The sequence below is a fragment of the Sus scrofa genome, chromosome 5 (assembly GCF_054392235.1).
Source record: "Sus scrofa isolate SSC_HxYL_T2T_F1_AM1 chromosome 5, Sscrofa_HxYL_maternal_Yorkshire_Landrace_v2.0, whole genome shotgun sequence".
Lineage (NCBI taxonomy): Eukaryota > Metazoa > Chordata > Mammalia > Artiodactyla > Suidae > Sus > Sus scrofa.
The window spans coordinates 57417502-57432889 of record NC_139387.1 but is presented as its reverse complement, the minus strand read 5'-3'; the positions used below and the strand labels follow the sequence as shown (position 1 = coordinate 57432889).

The 15388-nt window shown below is 41.5% G+C and overlaps 1 protein-coding gene across 11 annotated transcripts in view; it reads left to right on the top strand.

Annotated features, from left to right (window-relative positions):
- Positions 1-15388, top strand: part of LOC110260723 (uncharacterized) — a 630954-nt gene that overhangs the window by 247501 nt on the left and 368065 nt on the right. For all 11 annotated transcript variants that reach the window (XR_014803730.1, XR_014803731.1, XR_014803734.1 and 8 more), the window contains one exon: positions 12123-12224. The gene's annotated coding sequence lies outside the window, so the exon portion shown is untranslated. The remainder of the gene's footprint in view (positions 1-12122; positions 12225-15388) is intronic.

The following is a 15388-nucleotide window of genomic DNA, read 5'->3' as shown; positions in this document are numbered from 1 at the left end:
TGTTTATCCTCACAGCCACTCTCTGAGGTAGCTTTGGTTACAGAGTCCAAGCTCCTACTGCTCACCGCACAACTGGCCAATAAATCAAGAGACAAGGGCAAGGAAGAATGACTTTATTCCGAAAGCCAGCAGACCTAGGAGATGGTAGATTAGTGATCCAAAAAAAAAAAATCTTACCCAAGTTGGAATTCAGGCTTATTTTATACTAAAAGGGGATGGGTTGTGGCTGGTTGTTGCAAACTTCTTGGTGCCCAAATCCTTTGTTCTTGCAGCTGTCCAGTAGGTCTGGTCATAATGTTCCTATAAAATTCCAAGACAATTGCTCTTCTGTTTTAATCTCTATGAATAGAAAAGGGTTATACCTTTAAAGGTCAGAGTTTTGAGAATGATCCAGCCTGTTTATTTCAGCATATAGGCCACGTTCTTTTACAAAAGGTAGGGTCAGCGTAACTAAGCACAGGCAACAGAGCACAGTGGTTAGAAGTAAAGGAATAGGCTTAATATGCAGTCAGGATTGTTCTCTGTTACACTATCATTAGGGAAATCCAGGCACGGTTAGTAAGTAGCAAGGCTGTGATTCACATGAAAGCCTTTTGGCTCCAAAGACTGCTTCTAATGGAAAGAGTCCAAAGATTTGGGTTCGGAGATCCAGGTTCCAGTCTGAAACTCCTCCTTAAATAGCTCTGTAACCCCATGAATGCCTCCATTTCTCTGTGCCTTAGCTATTTCAACTGGAACATGAGAATAAGGACTTTTAACTTGAAAACCTTTGGTCCTCACCTGGCATGGCAAAAAGAAAAAAGGAGTTAGGTAACTCCAGTTGTTACCTACATCTCTCTCTCCCTGGCCAGGCCCACCACAAAGGAATTTCCCAGGGTAGGGATTGAACCTAAGCCACAACAGAGACAACACCGAGTCTTTCACCAGGGCACCCAAAACAACTTGGGTTTTTTTTTTAGCATCTCTTGAATAACTTTAAAAGAGAAATTTAAATTTAGCCCAGAGCCTCATGTTGCAACAGAAGAAAGGGTGGGAGAATAACTGTAATTGTAATGTATACATGTAAGGATAACCTGACCCCCTTGCTGTACAGTGGGAAAATAAAAAATAAATAAATAAATAAATAAATTTAGCCCAGAGCTGCATTTGAAAACTTTGCCTTCATTTTCTTCTCCACGCCTGTGTCTCAGGTGTGTCCCATCCTGCCTGCATGCCAGGGCATGTCTGTCTCATGTTCTCACTCTCAGATCTGTCCCCCAGGTTGTCTGTTAAAGGATGTTTAACTCTGAGGTGAGGCACTTATCCCTTTTCTGATCCTCTTCACCCTTTCCTTGACCACCTTCTGCCCCAAGTCACTTTCTTCATATTCTCCCCTTTCTTTTTCACACACACACACAAAATGCATGAACAAAAAAGTTAAAACTCTTTCTTTAGATGGAGACAGGGAGCAGCTAAGTGCACAAGGAGAAAACGTCTGAGCAGCTGGGAGTGGGAGGTGGGCCCTGGACCCTGGACAGAGGCGGATGTGACCTTTCCGTCCTGTGGAGGATTAAGGAAGGAACTGCTGAATGAATAGCTCTAAGTCTTAAAGGTAAGGTTCAGGTGTCATGCATCCCTGATAAACATTCCTTGTTTAATCTGTGACACAGGAGATAGAGTGACAAGGGTGTGATAATGTTGTTGTCCAAGGTTCTAGGCCTTGCTAATCTTTAGAAATAGATAAGAAGCCAGATAGGAAAATTCAGGCAAGGCTTTATTAGGCCCCCTGCTGAAGGAAGGGGAAGCAAAAACAAGCCGTAGGTTTCCTTGCTCACTTGCTCACTGAGTCAGCAGAGCTGATTCCTCATACAGGGTGAGGGTAGGAGGAGGTCCAGGGGTTGGGCTGGAGGGTGGCTTAGGTGGTCTTCCCACCCCTTTGTGGTATTATTGTGTGCAGGGGGCATGCCTAGTACCTTGCTTTTGATTCCAACACCCTGCTTTTGCTCTCGGTTCTTCAGAAGTAGCAGTTGGTTTTTTTAGTCTTCTTGTATCTTGTCTATAATTTGTCCCAACTGCACACATGCCTATTTAGTTTTAGTCCCGTATAGTTTCTTTGTATTTTGTTGCTCAAGGAGATGTTTTTCCAGGTCAACCAAGTAGTAACTGCAGCAAAGTGTGGCAGGTCCTAGGTCCCAGGCTGTCTCAGTAGGCAGCTGTACCCAGACTGGACTATCCTTTTCTTGTGGGTAAGGATTTGCTCTTCCTCACTGCTGTATCTGCAGGGCCAAGTACAGTGTCAGCAGGTAGGAGGCCCTCTATAAATATTTGAAAGAATAAATGAAGGATGGCACACACTCAGAGACGGGCTTGCTGAATTTGAATTTTCATCCTAACAACTGACCTTTCCGTTCCATGAAGTGAGCTATTTCGCAATGTTCTCTAGCATATGGATTATCTCTGTCTATGGCATCCATTCTTCCTCCATCTGTTGAGGAATTTCATCCCTTTCAGAGTCACATGAGGAGGCCTTGGTATATACACATGGTACAAATTTTATTTTATTAAAAAAGGATATAGCAATATCACCTAGATTTGGCAAACAGTATTTAAAAAAAAAAAAACAAACTTAATTTGGAGATCGTTTTCTGTTTTATTTGTTCCCTTTAATAGAATAGATTTACTAGATGATATTAATTCTGTTCCCCAACACACATAAAACCTAGCAGTATTCAGTGTTGGGCTTGTTTGCTTTTATTCTTAAAGAATCTGAAGGGAGTTGACATTTTGTTTCATTCATTCACAGTCTCTTTTTTCATATCTAATGAACACACTCAACAACAATGGTCCTCAGATCTCCACCATCTGCAGGGGACGGCACACAGGTCATAGGCTAAGAACAACACCACATCAGTATTGAATAAAAAAGTGAAACTTCAAAGACAGAGCTAGCCATGAGGGCTATGCTTTCAAGACCTCGTAGCTAGTTCCTCCTGTTTATTATTTTTTTTGTCTGATTGGATGATAATGTAGTATGTCATTCCATGGTCCATGACCTGTGGTCAATTCCCTATGGAGGAGCCAAACTGGGGAATATTTTTGTGAGCATATTTGTCCTAGTAGGGAAATAATAAAAACGAGAAGGGTAGGCACAGAAGATGTCTAGGAGAGGAAGCAAAGTCCTTTATTATCAAGGCAGATGATCTTGGGGACTCAGCCAAAAGTCTTTTTATCTGGATTGTGATAATGATAATGATTCTCTGTAAATAATGTAGGCAAGAGAGAGATTTTTGTTTGTTTCTCTCTCCCTAGTCAATTGCACTCTGCATTGTGGCAGGCAGGTCAGACTCCTCCCTAGGCTTCCATGCTTAGAATATGTTTCTAGCTCTAAAAAACTCAGGCATCAACTTTTTAAAGGGTTGAGCTAGTGAATTAAGCCTTAATAGAAAAAATTTTCCCTAATATAGGACCTCTCTGGGCTATGAAAATCTAATGTCAATTTGTAACTCAAAGGATGTCTCAGAGGAATCAATATGGTAAATTAACCCCCACCTACACACTTAACAACAAGGTCTTTTTTATAATTCTTAGGAAGGCCTATACTCTCTTTTATAAAAAAAAAAAAGTTAGATGTTAACACCAGTTTTATTTTCAGTGTATTTTACATTTTAAAAATAGTCTTAGAAGCTAGAAGCTGCACAGGAGTCCATGTTCTAATGATCCTGGAACTTGAATGATTTGTTAAGTCACAGCTCTTACAACTCTGGTGGAGACCCTGGTCAGTCAGAGAGAATAAAGTCAAAAGAGGCTAGTAAAAATATGTTTGGAAACAATTCTCCTGCTCTCCCTTCGCCCTGTTTGAAGGAGATGGAGAAAGCTGTTCTTGAAGGTATGTCAACAGGTCAAAAAATGCCCAAGCTCTTGGTCATGTGTACCAAAAAGTTGGTACCAAAGCTTTGGTACCGACTCTTACTTTCAGAAGAGGCTCATCTTATATCTCAAATTCTGAGTCGTGCCTGAACAGAGATAGGGATGACATTGACAACCTCTGTTCTGACATCCCTAAGTTTCCCATTTGCCCTGGTCTCTTTGCATCAGCCCCAGCATTGCCAGCTCTGGCCAGCCTCTCCTTTTTGAGCAATCTCATCCATCATGGGAACTGTCAATTGGGTGCCTTTGAGGCCTGGGGCTTGCTGATGATGTTCTGAGGACAGTGTCCATCTGTCACATATTATTACCAGTGTTCCTAAACCCTGTAGTGAGGAAGGAGCAATTCTGGCCTGGGGGAGGTATCAAAATCAGAAAGAAGGCTAGCATTTCAAATAAGTCTGGTTTCCTTTGTTGAAGTTTCTACCAACTCCCCATTGCCAACCCTTCATTCTAAAAATATACTGTGTCCTGTATGAGCTAGAGGTGAATGATACAGGGTTCCTGGCTCAGAAGAACTTTCTACCTTAGTGTAGTGAGAAATACTTGAGAACAAGTTGGTATGTTCCACTGTAATAGACCTTCAGAAAGCTGTAGGCCGGGGGAATTTTGAGACCAAGGAGAGTGTTGGGAAGGCCTTTTGGAGGAGAGGTGCTTGATTATGTTTCCAAAAGGGAGCACTCCAGCCAGACAGAAGCAGAAGGGCAAGCACAGGGGAGTAAAAGTGGAGCCTGGTTCCTGGGTCTTGGCAGAGCTTAATTGTTTCCTTCCTCATTGAGCCTGAGGTCAGGACTTGAAGCTGGAAAACAATCCGAGGTCAGAGGCAGATTTCTTTGTAAGACCTTGAAGCAACCCGTAGCCACCTAAACCTTCAAATCTCTCTGGGAGGTGGTTGACTCCGATGGTTAAAGGGATCCTTATCAGGAAAGGAGCTTTTGATGACTCCTACCCCAGCTTTACTTCAGCCACACTCAGGTAGCTGCTTTCTTGTCAGCTGTGTATGAACATCCGCTCCAGGAACTACTTCAGTCAGTGCTCCTTCTTGCTGTTAGTCAACCTGAGATGATCATACTTGCATGTATATTTTCTGGAACATTCATAGTTGACCAAATTGAACCTTCTACAGTAAACACCATCTTTTAAAATTGTGATGTGGTTTTATAAAGTGCAATCCCCAGCAGACACAGTTCTATGGTTAAGCTCTTCCATGGGAATTGACACCAGGTTTTTCTGGCGCCCAGATGGCTATGCTGGACAGCTCATGTCTAGGTGATAGTGTGACAGAGAACAAACCTGACTCCATATTGGATCTATTCCTTTCGCTCTTACTTTTGTGCTGTGCTGCCTGTGCTTAGGCATGCTGGCTCTGCACCTTTGTAAAATAATGTTGCATGTAGCCTAAAATGTATTGGATAACTCATTCTCAAGGCTCTGCCTCCCAGGCTTGACCCTTAAAGGTATAATAAAAAGCTGCAGAACAGGAAACAACAATTTTCTTGTTGGAGTTTTATAAGAATATTTTGACCAGACCTATTAGACAACTGTGAGAACAAAAGATTCCAACCCTAAGAAGTTTGCAGCAATCAGCATCTCAGACTTTTAGAATAAACGACACTGGCATTCTAACCTGGGATAAGATGGTTCTTTGGGACACTAGTCTGCCACCATCTCAGTCTGCTAGCTTTCCAAATAAAGTTGCTCTTCCTTGCCTCAGCAATTCATCTCTTGATTTATTGGCCTGTCATGCAGTGAGCAGTACAAGCTTGGACCTGGTAACAGTAGGTACCTGTTTTTCCTCTTTCTTAGGAAAACACCCTACTTATTCCTGGGAATTTATAAAGGAGGCCTCACATGTTCCCACACAACACACAAGAGCCTGCCAGCTTCAGGGCCACATGCATCTAATCCCTTCCCACTCTGTCTCCTTTCCCTGGGAGCAGGGGTTCTAGCAGCAGACTGACTGTACCTAATTCTGGCTCCAATGCATACCAGCTTTGTGGCTTTGCAAGTTACTTAACTTTCTTGTGCTTTTGTTTTTGAAACCCAGGACAATGCATTTATCTAGAAGATACAATGAATATACCTGTAAGACACATAGCACAGTACCTAATACACAGCAGAGCTTAATAAATGTTAGCTATGCTTTTTATCACTATTAGCACTATTGTTATCTACAATCTACATCCACTGCCTGCAAAGTTACTTGATGAAGTCCCTTTCTTGCTATATAGGCCAATGGCCTTGCCCATGGAGCTGCCTCTGAACACTTCCCAAGTGTCCCATACTCAGGTTTCACAGGTAGTGTTTTCATGCCTCGCAGTGAGTCGATGCATTTGTGTCCTGGACCTGAAGAAGGCTGACATACTCCAAGCTCCACCAAATCTCTCTTGAATAGCTGTTGGCTCCCACTTCTCTAACCAAAGTTGCTTAAATCCAGTTCATAAGCTTTTACCTTCCATATTCCTCTTCAAGTTTCCTGGTCTTTTTCCATACCAAAATCTCCTCTTACCTCCGTCAGTTAGGAAACCAGAGTTCCCAAGCCCATGAGAGAGAGAGGGAGGATTGGGATTTGAGTGTGGGAATGGGGATGTGGAGGGAGAGGGGTATGTTTTATACTCGCAGCTGCCAGCCAAAAATGCAGGAATACTGATGGTCCTATTATTAAAACCTCCAGTTGGCATCACTTGACTTGGGATTTTTCCCTTGATATGAGAGCCTCGGAACAGAGATTTCTAGCCTTTTGGAATTAACCATTATTTTGAGCAACCCAGTGTGCTGTTAGTTTGAATTTTTTTTTGAAATTTCCTTGACAATTTCTCCGTATCCCAGTATGTAAATAGCATTTTGGGCATGTGGCACCCTCAGAGGTAAAATATGCAAGTAACTTCAAGAATAAGAATATGGAATAGTGTATTCAACTAGGCACTATATCATGACTCTTTAGTCTGAGAGGGTGGCAAGGGACCTGGAGGGATGGGCCGGAAGTCTATGGGACAAGTGTTGATGGGTGATTTGTTCAACATATGCTGAAGTATTGAATCTTAAAAGAGACAGTTTAAAGTTAAACAAATATATGCCTTACCTAATAGTTGTTATGATACTTGTTTTTATCATTTGATTTGCTTAATTTTTTAGGTTTGCAGTTTGAAAAGTTTATTCTCCCAGAGCAATAGAACAATTAGGCTAAGTTTCCAAAGAAGGTCAGCACTTAGGGCCCATAGACCTAGACACCAGTCGGAGATCCAGATAGAGATAAGAACCAAGGCTGTTTTATACCCTTATAAAAATAATTCAAAAGATGTCTTTGACTATTAAGAATGTAAATGGTGTAACCATTTTGGAACATTGTTCAGTGGTTTCTTTAAAAGTTAAGCTTATACTTCTTGTATGACCTGGCCATTTTTGTCCCAGATATTTACTTAAGAGAAGCGGACATTGAGGTCTATAGAAAGACTTGTCCATGAATGTTCACTGCTGCTTTATTTGTAATAACTCCAAAGTGTGGAAACAACTCAGATATCCATGAGCAGATGAATGGATAAACACATCATGCTGTGCAATGGAATACTACTCAGCAATGAAAAAGAATGAGCTATTGACACAAATGACCATGTAGATTAATTTCAAAATAATCACAGGGAGTCAAAGATGCTGGACCAAAATGAAAATTTTTAAAAAAGAATACTGTCTGATTTCCATTATGTAAATTCTAGGAAAGTATAAATTAATCTATAGTGACAGAAAGCAGATCAGTGATTGCCTGAGGATGCAGAAGGGGTGGTGTGAATAGGAGTGGAAGGGAGCAATAATAAAAGGGCATGAGAAGACTTTTGGGGGAGGTGGATATGTTCATTATCTTGATTGCAGTGATGGCTCTATGAGTGTATGCATGTGTCAAAACTCATCAAGTTGTATACTTTATGCAGTTTATTGTGTGCCAATTATGCCTCAGTAAAGCTGTAAAAACAATCCCAAATAAAATACTAAACTTTTAATATTTTTCCATTTCAGAGCTACCTATCAGCAAATATTACTCTGTTGGCTTTTTCAATTTTTGGGGGGGAGATACTAAAACCTTAATTGCTGTCAGCATGACCTAGTCTAGTCACATGAAACACTACTACCTTCACTGTAATAATGGTGACAACTAGTACTTATTGAGAGCCTTCTGCTGAACAGGGGTATGCCAACACTTTACTCATATCATCTCATTTAATGCCCAGAAAAACTTCCTAGTGTAAGTACCATTATTAGCTCCATTTTACAGAACGGGAAATCAAGACAGAGAGGTTAGAACAGAGGAACACAAGTGTGGAGAATCTCAGTTCAAAATCATAAACAGTAATCCTCCTGGGCTTTCCTTTTCACTAATAGGACATAACTACAAATTTATTTGACATAAGCAAAGAATTCATGCAGAAGTAAGGGCTTGTTGCTGTAACCCTGTAGCTATTTCTCATGCTCTCTGTTTGGCTTCCTGGCCCCTGTGACACTAATTCTTTGTTTCAGCTGTTAATTCACCAAAGCATAGTCTTCCTGCCTGTTTTCAAGATTTCCCATTACCCTGATTGTTTTCTTAGATTCTGCACTTGGTGCCTTTGTGGTCTCCAGTGTCTGCTTTGTTGGATGACTTACTCTGCTTTAAATAGAGATACCTGCCAGATTCTTCGGGTAGAAGAAATCTATGGACAAGGAACCAAGGGGTCCCATTGAAAAATCAGGGTATGTGTCCTCTGCAAGGAATATAGAATAAAAGGACTAGATAGCCAGAGAAAATAAGAGGGTTCAGGGTGTAACAGGGAAGAACAAATCTGACTCCATATTAGATCTGCTTCTTTTATTTTCACCTTTGTGCTCTGTTGCCTGTGCTTAGTCATGCTGGCTCTGAACCTTTCATAAAAGAATGTTGCCTCTAGCCCAAAATATATAGGATAGCCTATTCTTAGGGCTCTGACCTTTAAGAATTCTTCATATAGAGATAAAAAGTTGCAGAACAGAGAATAGCATTTGTTTTATTGGAGGTTTACAGGAACATCATGACCTGACCTATCTGGCCAGCTGCAAGAACAAAGGATTCTGACACCAAGAAGTTTGCCATCGTCAACCACACCCCTCCCTCACCTTGTCTTTAAAGATGCTTTGCTGAAATCCTTCAGGAAGTTTGGAGTCTGGGGGCACACGAACCATCTGTTTCCTTGCATGGCCTTGCCATAAACCCTTATCTGCTTCAGACTGCAGTGTTTCAGTTTGTTTGACCTCACTGTGCATCAGGCTCATGAGCTTACATTTGATAACTAGGATAAGAGATTGGCAGCAATTTAGTCAGAATCCAGTGTAAAAGAGGCAGCAGAGGGAATACTAGCCTTTGCTGGAAAGCCCACCACAGAGCAAGAAGGTATCAGTTGGCCCTGCTTTGTGCTGGGCAGGTGGAACTAGCAGGAAGAGAGAGCAAGGTTGACAGAGTAGCCTCTGAGGAGCTCCTTAAACATGGCCTTTAAGAGGCAAGCTGTCCACAGATGCATGAAGGAACTGAGGACCCTGAACCCTGGGGCAGCTTTGCCTGGTTTGACAAGAATTTCTAGAAGGTCTTAAAAAAGAGCTTCACAGCCTTTTCACAGTTCTTCCAGTCTCCAAGATTAGCTTGGACTCTTTTTTTAAATTTTTAATCAGTAGGAGAAAAAAGAAAGATGACAATTAAAACCATATGGAGGCCTCTTCTCATACTGTAACTCTTTGATCATTTCTCCAAATAGAAGAAATAACCTTCCCACTCTTAAATCATTCCAAATGTTTTCTAGCTTTAGATATACTACTGTCTCAGGTAAAATTAGTACCATGGTTCACTCATATATTTATTTCTTTAACACTGATTGAACACTTACCAAGTACCAGTTTCCATGCCAGAAACTGAAGGTACCAAGAAAAATTCCCACCCATTGCCTACACTGAGTCCACAGTCTAGGAAGGGAGTCAATAAAAGATAGCTAGACGGCACAGGAATTTAGGGAGCCTCAAAAGGGACATTGAAGGCAGGGCTATAGACATATGGGGGAAAGGGAGGTGGAGGTTAAAGAAGCTTCCTGAAGGAGGTGACATATAAGTCAAAAGAGCCATTCCTCATTCTCTCAAAAGCTTCCTTTTATAGAGCTTGGAGATTCTGCTAACTCAAATTCTGCCAGGAATATGTTCTGAAAGCCCTTATCTTTTTTTTTTTTTTTGAACCACAGAACAATGTTAACATAAACAGGAAGAAAGTTTTAAAGTGGTTTCCTAAGAGCAGTCAACCTAGAGAACCCCAGGACTGGGAATGCCTTCAAGAATCCATATGCTCAAAGATGAGTAGGTAAACTAACAACTTTAGAAGAACAGGGGTATTCATTCATTTATTCATTAATTCAACAAATAAATATACCCCTTTTAGATGCTGGTGATTTGAAAATGAATCGCTTGTGCTGGATATTAGATTCCAGTTATAAGTGATATCATATGGTATTTATCTTTGTCTTTCTGGCTCATTTCACTCAGTATGAGATTCTCTAGTTCCATCCATGTTGCTGCAAATGGCAATATGTCATTCTTTTTTATGGCTGAGTAGTATTCCATTGTGTATATATACCACATCTTCCATCTCCTCAGAAAAGAAAATCATGGACTTGGAGAAAAGACTTGTGGCTGCCTGATGGGAGGGGGAGGGAGTGGGAGGGATCCGGAGCTTGGGCTTATCAGACACAACTTCGAATAGATTTACAAGGAGATCCTGCTGAGTAGCATTGAGAACTTTGTCTAGATACTCACGTTGCAACAGAACAAAGGGCGGGGAAAAAAATGTAATTGTAATTGTAATGTATACATGTAAGGATAACTTGATCCCCTTGCTGTACAGTGGGAAAAAAAAAAAAAAGAATAATAAAAAAAAAGAAAGAAAATGAATCGCTTGTTTAGAGGTAGACTGCAAACATTTGTTACTCTAGAGTTTGCCTTTATGGAAGGTAAAGAAGCTCCCCTGCCAGAACGGTCACTTGTCACTGTTGTCACAGCCAGCCTATTGTTCTAGGTTGTTCTAACCCAGCCTGCCTTTTCTCTGTGGTTATTACTAAAACAATGTATTCTGACAGAAGGACGTCAGCAAACAGACATCCGTCTCCTAAATGTTTGTGAAGAAGCCGTAGAAATAACTAAGATCTAATGGGCAAAGGGCCAGTCTATAAATGCTGCTGCTGCTTGATAAGTGTATGTAATAAAAATTGCTGTGTGTTTGTGCTTATAAAATAGGGATCGCTTTTAAAAACTAGTTTCAACTAAGTTCTCCAAATTCTTAAATAAATTCGTCTTGAGGAAGTCGATATCCTTTCTGAAAGTCTGTTTTACCTTTCAGTTTTAAAGGGTATATCCATTCCATTGTTCAACTTGGGAAGCTGGGCTGCCAGTTTTATAAGATTGTGAGTGTGGTCTTAATGCTCTATGCTAATCTACTATACATCGGGCTGGAAGCTTATCTTGACAGGAAAACTTGGAGCGGGCCTTGTGGAATGATTTTGGCTTCACACACTGGAGTGGAAAATATTCACAGGCTGCAACAAAGTCTGGCTTGGGCTGCTGTAGGAAGGCAGCCACTGGCTGGGAGACAATTCGTGTAGGAAAGTCCTGGGCGCCTCTGTGAGAGGCCTGCGGGATGGTGCTATCCACTGAGAGGGGGCAGGATCACAGAATCATGTGTGTTTTCATGAGAATTGAGAGGAACGGCAGCTAACGCAAGCCAAGTTAGAAAAAGAACACAACCACTGAGCGTTTCCATCACAGCCTTTCTAATCCAAAACGCTTCATGTGCAAAAATAATGTGCCAACTGAAGAAAGAATACTTCAGGGGTTTTAAAAGATGAAATCTAGAAAAACCCTTAGGCACAGGTGTGCCTGCTTGTGTGAGGATGTCAAACCAAAACAGGGCATAAAACAACCCTCCACTTCTCTTGGAAAGGTTTTGAATTTATTCTATGACAATTCTGGTAAAAATATGAGGGTTTTTTTCCTAAGCACGGACCTGTTTGATGAAAAATTGGTTTTTTTCCCCCCTTTGGTGGGAGGCTTGTTTTTGCTTTTAACATACTTGTAAGCTCTGAGCTTTGTCACTGAAAAATATTTAGCAATGCTGATTGAAAGACAATGGCAGTATACACATTTTAAATAAAAGGTTTTTGTTTTTGTTTTTGTTTTAATGCCAGTGACTTCGTGATGAATTCTTGTGTTGCTGTCCCTGAGAACTGTGTGGCTCTCCTGGAAAAAGGAACTGGTGAATGTTTGCTTCCCTGACCCAGAAGCCTAAGGTAAAAGTGAAATCTGACTATGGCAAAGTAGAAAATAACTTCACACTGCCTGCCTCCCCCAAAGGAGAAACTTTTATGATAAAAGGACGTTCATATAATAAAGCCCTCTAGACTGCACAGAGGTTGATTATATTGGTTAACAGCCTGTATACCATTGAGGAAAGCCAAAGCATATCCCCAGCCACAGAACCAAAAGGGAGGGTGAACTGTGTATATTCAGGAATGTGGAGAAGGGAGCTGTAGTTACCCTGCCCTCCCATTTGTGGGAGAGGGGATACATGCACGAGAAAGAGCTGAAATATCATTCAATTGTCAGTTCCTTAACAGCAAAAGTGTGTTTTTGTCTTTGATTTCTTCATGGCAAGCAGTAAGTGGTCTTGCCCACAGTAAGTGGTCATTGTTAAAACTGGAATGGGTTAGCATTCTGAGCGCCACTGGAGTGTCAGATATTGAAGTGAGCTTCATATCCATGGAGAAACCAAGAAGAGGCAGAAACTCTATAAGGAGGGTTGACCATTTCCAAGGAGATAAAGAAAAGAGCCTGGTGGATGACAGTAGCTAGAGGATACTCCTGGGGTGTTGGGGTACGTCATGGCCAGTGGAACAGTGGTCTCCAGGGAGGACGTTTCCAAGACTGCATAAGTAGGAGGAGCTGCCCTTTGGGGGTTGCCTGGACAGATAGCTCAGGGATGCCTAGCAGTCTGTGTGGAAACACATATCCGGGCATTCATACTGGGCAAAGACTGCCATTCAGAGGCAGCTCTGGCCAGTTCTAGGCTCTACCTTTAAGCCCTCAGAGTTTGCCTGCATCTGCAACCACTGAAATCTTATGAAACTACCGTAATAATTACTTCAGGTTTTCCTTCCACCATCCTTCTCAAATCTCCACCCCACCGTCTCCAGCTCTGCAGTGACTCATATCTGGAAGCTCCTTATAAACTTTGCTCTTTGGGGTTGAGAGCTGGGCAGACTGCGCCATATGAATTGGATTCCTATCCAGAACTCTGCCGTCTCATTCCCATTGGCTGTATAGATAGTACACCCATGTTCACACCTCAGTTTATGCTTCCCAGCCAGACCTCAGTTTCTAACTCCTATAGCAAGAACCCCCTTTTCTGGGCCAGAATAGTCAGACAAATCAATTGGAATCCCAGCCCAGACTGGTAGCTAGGAAAGGCAGACAGTAAGGGGAACTGGGGCGGTGGGGAGTGGTCTAGATCTCTTTCCTACTATAGTATTGACACGTCTGTTCCATTTATTTTGCTCTTGTAGGCTTGCCACTGGTTCTTGGAAAATGGTTTTCTTTTATTTGTTTATTTGTTTAACTGTGAAAGCTTTAGAGTGGTGTTTCTTTTTTTATTACTTAGGGAAACTCCCTCTCCTACCCTCTCACTCTCCTGTCACTTTTCTGAAAGCGAGTCTACTGCTAATTGAGAAAGAGCAAGTATAAGAAGGGTAATGAATTTCAGCCCAGTGGTGCTTAAGGGCATACATTAGAAATAGAAAGTGATATAAACATAAAAATTAACCAAGGGAAGCTTTCTATCAGTGCGGCCACAAATGATCAGAAACATAGTGGCTCAAAATACCCGAATTTATTCTCCTTACATTTATGGAGGTCAGAAGTTTCCAAATCATGGTGTCAACGGGGCTGCCTCCTTTCTGGATAGAAGCTTAGGGGAGAATCCATTTTCTTTCATTTTCTAGCTTCTAGGCAGAATGATGTAAAGTAATACAATCCATTCTAATTCAGTACTTACTGTGTTATTATATGCCAGGTATTATGATAAACCATATGAAAATATAACCATGATTAGGGAATAATCCTTGATTTCAAAAGGATTATAAATTCTAGTTGGGGAAATGGGCACATGAACAACTCTCTGTAAGAATCAAGAGGATAAAAATATAATAGATAGACATACAAATTAAGTATTGTGGAAACAATGAGGAAGAAAAGAATACATTGTGATCGGTGATACCAGCATACTAACTTCAGTACTGACTGCGGGATACTGACTTTAAATATATCTCCAGTGAAGGAGGGAATATTTATATTAGGTTTTGAAAGATGAGTAGCAATTCCATAAATGGAGAATGCAGAGAAGGTCCATTGCAGGTGGAGGAAATTCCCCGAGGAAAAGCCTGAAAACATGGATGGGCAGAGCAAATAAGGAGGTGCTAATTAGCCTGCTGTGGCAGACTCACTTGATGTGGGGAGGAATATGAGTCTGGAAAAGTAGAGAAGGAACCAGATTTATTTAACAAATATTTTTTGAGTACTCATTTTTCTTTGAGAATATAACAGGGAACAGAGGGAACAGAAGAAACAAACACCCCTGTCCTCGTGGAGTTTTTCTTCTAGTTTGGAGATGGGGGTGTTGGGACTGATGGCAAAAATGGAAGAGCTCTAAATAGGTTATGGAGGAATATAAAATGAAGAAGGGGTTGGTCCAGGAAGGCCTCCTGGAAAGGTAATTTATGACCAGTGACTTGAGGGTGAGAGAATGTTTCTGGGGAAGAGTGTTGTCAGAGATCAATGAAGCCAGTAGTTTCAAATGTGGCTTTCTTTCAAGAAGTAATGGCTTCTCAATAAAATAAAATCTAGGCCTTTAAGGTTTTACCCTGGAAGGAATATTTTCTGATGATTGGATAGCCCTTTAAAAAAGCAGGGGGCAGTGTCGAGCTTGTCAGTGATTCAGAGATCTTCCTTCTGGTGAGAAATCTTAGAGGCTACCCATCATCATTGCCCAGTGGCTCTCTGAGACCCTTCAAAGGTACTGGATTTTTATCATAAAACTTGAATTTTATCATTCTTATCCTCAAGAATATTTAATGGCTGTCCACTTTTGAAAGGGAAACAAGAAGTCACAGCCTAGCGGGAGTTAAAAGCCCCAAACACTTAGGGTAAGAGGCGCCTTCCCATTCTCCAGGTGCCCTTTTATAGGCATTAAAAAGATTCCCAGAAGTCCTGACTGTTCAGTTGTCAAAAAAAGATCCCATGGAGATCCTGGAGCTCAGGCTGAGACCACCTTGTCGTGGCCTCCAAACTGGCACGGGCGAAGAAAGGGCCCTAGAACGCTACTGATCCTGGCAGACCCCCATCTCCCCTTCCTGCACAGCACTCACAGCCTCATGACTTTCATCAGTCTTGCCACCATCAG